This window comes from Augochlora pura, chromosome 1 (assembly GCF_028453695.1).
Source record: "Augochlora pura isolate Apur16 chromosome 1, APUR_v2.2.1, whole genome shotgun sequence".
Lineage (NCBI taxonomy): Eukaryota > Metazoa > Arthropoda > Insecta > Hymenoptera > Halictidae > Augochlora > Augochlora pura.
The window spans coordinates 2,278,075-2,285,262 of NC_135772.1; positions in this window are offsets into that span (position 1 = coordinate 2,278,075).

Genomic DNA, 7,188 nt, shown 5'->3' on the forward strand with positions numbered 1-7,188 from the left:
TCTTCTTTGATCATTCAATCTCCTAATAAATCCAATCATTATAATATTCATTATAAATTCATCATAAATTCAATCTTAGTATAAATATAAATTATAAAGTATAAATATAAAGGCAATATGTAATGTTCGTTATTTCTAAAATCAATTTCAGCATTAAAAAAGAAAAGAAAATGAGATAAATGTTCAGAGGGGGCAAAGAATATTTTAGAAAATTATTAGGCATTATTAACCACGGATTATATTAACCAAGGCAGATATCACACGGTCTTTGGTTTGAAGTGGACCAGAAAGCCAGGAATTATTGGAAACCAATAGAGAGGAGGTTCGTCGATTCTATTATCTCTCGAACAGGGTCGCAGAATCATTAAAAGGAGTTAATGGTCATCGAGGTCTTATTGTCCACGAACCGAGACAATAAAATACAATATCATATCTCATCATAACGCAAATACTAATACTACCGAAATACTAATTAAAAATAATCGACAACGTCTTCTACTTTTTACATCATCCCTTACACTTGAATAAGTTGCAAATAGCTAACAATTTATCCTCCACCCTCCATTACAAAAATAAAAAAACAGAAAACAATCCTACGATAAAAGTCCAAGAAAAGCACTAAAATAACTAGTAATAATAACAGTATAAAATAAATATTATTTCCTGACATTTAATCTCTTTTATTATAACTCGTTTCTCCACTAAAAAGATTAATGTCTCAGCTGCTAAAATTACTGCTTGCATGTTTATTTAATGGGCTGAAAAACAGTGTCTAACAAATCTAGAATTAAAGAATTAATTTCCACCAGAAGAATGGATCGAATTCTTTCATTATTATATACGATTAATAATTACAGATAATATAGCAATATTTACTGAAATAACTAGAGTGGAAGAGTCGAATAAAAATATCTCGGCATAGAACGTCTCAACCCCTTGGCGTACTTCGACGAGTCCGACTCGTGCTGGATAATACTAATAATAAATAATTAAATATATATGTTATTCTGTTCTTTAAAATTTCAATAAAACTCCAATCCCTTGTTATTAATATTTAAGCATACAAGTAAATTCTATCCTATCCTTTCTAAGATATTGTGCCAATAAAAAAATTCCCAATCGGAACAACAGTGAAGAAAATAGCACGTCAAGGGGTTGAATATCGTTCGATACAGCACAGGTGATCGTATTCGACGTTCAATCATCGTCCACGTAAGATCAGCGGCGACAGGACAAATCTTACGAGAACTTGAAGTATCGAGAGTACATCAGCGCGCGAGGGGTGCAGTATCGGCGCGGTTCGATGGCCAATAAATACGGGGTAGAGAGGGTTGCTCGACGATCGGGAGTAGGAATTCCCGATTGGTTCGCGGAGCGGGGCGACATGCGTGAACTAGAGGTTCCGAACTAAGCGCGCGTGCTCGTTTCTCCGCCATTTGCCGCCGTTGGGAATCGATAAATCGAACGCGACCGCTCGCATCGCTCGGTGGAAACTCGACCGGAAATGGAGCAGGCTGGTAGAATTTCGAAGAGCCGTGGCCGATACTTCCGATAATGCCTTATTGGTTTCCAATAGGGGACGCCGCGGGGGCGAATTCAGGCGAGGACGTTGTTCACCCCTCGCGTAAAGGGGGGTGGCCTCGTGAAGCTCGAGTCTACTCCGCGTGGCAGGCCGGTCTGTTTAAGGGCTGCACACTTTGTATTTATTGGAAAACAAGGGCGGTTCGGTAGCAGGCTAACACGAGGCTGCAGGGGGTGATTTTCAACCCCTGCGGAGCTTGGCTTCCGTTATTCATTAAACGCCGTGACGTCACCGCCATCGATCGATACAGCTGCTCGTAGATCGTGTTACCTGCTATAGGGGTTCGCGCAGCTGGCTTCTGTGGCAGTCGAGGTTCCCCATACTGCTTTTCAACTTCGAAGTCTATTTAGTGTTGAATTAAACTTATTTGTTGTTTACTTATATTTTAGCTGAATTTTATCTATATTTTATTCTATGTTTTAGGTATGTTTTATTCCGTATTGTGTCCTATATTTTATTCTGTATTTTATTCTATATTTTAGCTATGTTTTATCCCATATTGTATCATATATTTTATTCTACATTTTAACCATATTTTATCCTATAGTCTATCTTATATTTTACCTATATTTTGTCCTATAGACTATCTTATATTTTACCTATATTTTATTCTATATTTTATCCTATGTTTTACCTATATTTTACTTATATTTTATCTATATTTTATCCTATAAACTATCTTGTATTTGACTTATATTTTATCCTATAATTTATCCCATATTTCATACTATACTTCATCCTATATTTTACCTATATTTTATCCTGTGGTCTATCCTATATTTTATCTACATTTTATCTATATTTTATCATTATTAAATTGACCTATAATTATCTAAAATCTTATTCTTTTATATCTTATCTAGGTCCACTTTTGCAAGTCGTGCCCATATTGTTGATAAAATTAAATATACAGGAAGCAGAAGAAATAACATATTTTTATTTAGCTTCTTTGTAAATAAGGACACTGTAATTTAATATTCTATATATTTTTCCAGAAACATATTGGCCACAAAAGTGTAGAATAAAATCTATATTAATTGTACAATAGAAGCCTTTTTCGGAAATTATCAATGATTAATGATTGGTTATTGTAATTTCGCTTCATGCATTTTATAAAGCTAATGTTAATTTATTAATCGACTTGGATAATTTATCAAAGATCCTCTGCATTAAATAATCACAATTTTAATTACCATTTTACCGACTGCTTTAACTTCTTTTCACGAATAATCGTAACATTGTCGGTACTCCTCATCCCTCCCATATTCAATTCAATAATTGCAACCCTCTCGTCAAACATCCCTCATCGGTAACTGTTACCAACAATCGAAATCAATTTCTCTCATCGATAAATATTTACGAGTAAACACCGTGGCTCACTATACATAAAATCAACGTTTAAAACCTGAACTTAAGAAATGAAAAGAATTCTGTAACTTAATAAAACAACAACAATAGTAACATTAAATTCTCTTTATGTATTCACAATTTTATATTCCCCCTTTTCACCATAAATACATAAAATCCACCGTCTAGTTACAATTAACCCCTTGCACTACGACTCCTTACTGCGTTGATTAACACTTATTTGTTCTTAACACTGTCCTTAATAGGACCAGCGAATTTTTATCTTTCTTATTGCCTTCATTTATTTTCATTTCTACACTTTAATAACAAAAGTATTCAAACTGATTTCGATTTAGAATAAATGAATAATATTCACATTTATTAGATCTAGCATTGAATCACGAGTCCGACTCGTTATTATAGTGCAAGAAGTTAATGAAAACGAATTTCTCACAGCAATAAAATCCAGCAAAAAAAATTTATTAACAATCCATACTTTTTAATCCTTTCATTCTTCCATTTCTTTTCTTTCTTTTTCTAAATTAAAAAAATTTTAAAATAGCAATCGATTCTCTATTGAAGATATTATAGCTTTACAAGATGTTAACAGCGGCTATTATATTTTATTGTTATTAATAATAATGGAACAGTCAGGTAACGAGTTTGTAAAGGTGAACGAGGCCGGCCAGGCCGGCCAAAGAGATTAAACCGGCATCAAGGAGGTGGCTTGTGCTCGTTACCACGATATTAGAGGAGCATCAACATTGTGGGAGTTTGTTCTGATCCTCCTCGATGAATTTGCTTACGATAAACGACGCTCCGCTGGAAGTCTGGGGGGATGATGCCTGACCCGATAAAACGAAAATCCGTGGATGGAAGAAGAGGTGTGTCGACCGGATAGAAACAAGGAGCCATACAGGGAAAGAAATGGGTTAGAACAGATGAGACATGTAATTATTAGGAACGTAGGAACGACGAAGCAGCGAATCGCGTCGCTTCCGATCGACGATGGAGGGGGCTCTGGTTGCCACTGCTACATTCTAATACCGTTGATAATAGTACCATACTGTAGCCAAATAGTACTTGTACTGTTTAAGAATATTTTTAGGAATTTACCAGGTGATTGTATATAATTATTTGCTGTCTCTTTTTTTGTCTTAGTGACGGTACTGTGCTTTAAATATTATTAAATATAAAGTATAAAAAATTATATTAAATATAAAAGTGTATTATTATTAAATCTAGATGTAGTCTATTATTACTAGATTTGGATATAGTCTATTACTTAACTGTAAATAATTTATTTTCTGAGTTTGAAATGGAAATAATATTTGAAATAGTCATTGCTTTAGCAGCTTACTTTTTAATATTTATTGTTAGTTATTGTGAGTGGTAAATATGTAGTATCATGAGTTACTATATATTATTGTCGTCTGTTTAATTTCGTTCTGTTTTATTGATTATTATTGTTAGACTGTGTGAGATATTACAAAATGGTTTTGATATGAGATGTAGAGAGGGTTGAACTAACATAAAAATAGAAAGAAACAATTTATTACAATTATTGCATAATATTAGCAATGTGCAGTCTTGTTAGGGATTTTTAGTTTAAATAAAAAAACTATTCTTACTGTTTTATTTAAATAATGTTAATATAACAATAGAAACGAAAATTCCAAATGCTCGACCATTAATTGCTATTGTAGTTAATTCTAATTTGCGCAAAGAGGCCTCGCTATTAATCTATACTCTCTCCAAATTTTTCCTCTAAAAATTCTTAAAAACAATTTCAACACAGCGTCCATATAATTTAATTAAAGAACCGTGCAAGAAGTCGTAAGAGAATCACTTATTACACATTACACAATTAATCTCATAATTTATCACAATAATCCCCCAACTAACATTAAAAATAACTCGTCAATTCAATTGTTAATCTCTCGAAACAGCTTTTCAAATTCCACAATTAAATCGCTATAATTTCGAATCATGCGACGCATCGCGTTCCACCCCTTATCAGCGCCGCAGCAAACTATTTCCGTTCCATGGTAATACACACCGCTTCGCGTTTATGTTTCTCGCGAATAAAACGTCTCCGATTGCAAAATTAGTATTTGTAATAATTTTACACAATAAACATTAAACAACCGTCCCAAGATCGCGTCGAGGCCGCTTGCCGCTCGTTGATATTATGCGTATACGATTAGGGGATGACGACGTGCCAGCGACACGTACTATAATATACTACTACTTGCACGGGCAACAATTATAATTTCGCGAATTTTGCAACGGGAATGTAACAAAATCGTTGTAAACCAAGTAAAGTTTGCAATTACACAGGAAAACAGAAAGGTACAACGATGTATTACCGATAAACGCGGCCGGCGTTACATTTGTAAAGTTTCACCTACTCGCCGCGTGTTAACCTGATACGCGACGCGACATTTTGTATTAAAAAAAAAAGCTCGTTTATTGAACGCGACCGTGTTCGGCCTCCCCTCCAGCCCCCCTCTCCTTCTTCCCACCTCGCTCGATAATTAATTGAAACGTCCTCGCGATATCCGGTATCGATGAACGTGAAACGACCTGTTTAATGCCTGTGTGCCATAATTCAACCACTGTGCCGTAAGTTGTGTGAAATAAATACTGGAAATTCGACGATTGTTTAACTATAATCACTGTATAATCATATAGCAATTCTTTTTGTATTTAAGTGGTAGTAAAGTAAGAAATTTATAATAATTAATATTACAGCGTTCATTTTGTGTATTTATGAAGGAACCATCTTTTAAATTCTATCAAAATGGTTAAAGAAACAATAAATATGCAATATTTATTTCGCATAAAACTCCACGAACTAATTAATATAATCAATATGACGCTCTTGATGTTATAAATTATTATAGTTGCAAGATTGCAAGGCAAATAATTACTGAATAAAAAGGTTCTATCGAAGTAACAAGATTTGTTACTGAGATTATTAATAAAGCTTAACACAATCACGGTTAATAATGTTTAAACTTATACTGGGTAAAAATATTAGGTTAATTCTTCGTTTTGATTAATTAATATTCAATTTAACCTAGTGAATAGAGACTAATAATTACTGTTAACAAAAGGGGTTGCTATGAAGCTTTAAAATACGAGTGAAATTAATAATTTAAATTATTTTTACCCGATATAAATTAAACTAAACACATATTTAAAACATGAAATGATTCAGTAAAAAACGGATGGTAACAATGGATTCCTGAATGCGATTAATCATGCGAATCATAGCGATGTAATTGCACAGTTCTCTGATTAAATCTTTCGCTGATTAAATATTGCACTGGTTAAATATTACGCCAATTAAATTGTATGCTGATTAAATTTTACACTAACTAAATTTTACGTTAACTATATATTACGCTAACTAATTTTTACCCTTATCACAGCTAATTTATTATTACCTACAAATAAGACATACCCCATAAATCGCAATAATCATCGAATAAAATTAAACACATCACATCAGCAGTGACGAAAGGGTTCGAGACACCGCGCCGCTTTCTAAAGGCATTGTACTTCCTCGTCGCCGCGCCGTGTCGACACGTGTGAACGCAATGAGCATGCGGCATGTAGTTATCTGTACTACGTGCTAAGGTGTCCCATTCATCTTTCCCGGGCTGTTGTCAATGACCATTTTTTGTTTACAGATATTGGATAAGTGACAGTGCCGGCTAGCAGGAAGGTATGACGCGCAGGAACCGACCGCGCGTCGGCCGTGGCGAAGGACTGATACTACTTGTTGTGGATATTAATTAGGGTGGAACAATAGAGAACGAGATTTTTTACCAGGAACGCATCAGGCCAAGGAGGTCGAGGTGTGGGAGTAGCGTGGCACCCAACGCTGCGCCGGCAAAATCGAACAGCCTGCTGCCTCGCTTCCTATACGTTGAATATAGGTATCTCACGTTCGTTCACCCTAGAACAACCCCCATAGGGTTCCAAGAGACCCTTACGATATTTTTTAATTGCCTGCGAACGGGTTAATAAATATTAAAATATTTAGATTTTACTTTGTTCTTTTATGTCGTATCATAGCTTATATTTTATACATTGGAAATAATAAATAATATTTTTTCGTTGTTAATATGGTAATTAATATATACTATAGCATTCGCTGGTATTGTGATGTAACTTTGATACGGATGCTATAATATTCTAATTATTAATAAAAATATATAACTATTGAAATGTGATGTTTAGAGCAGTCG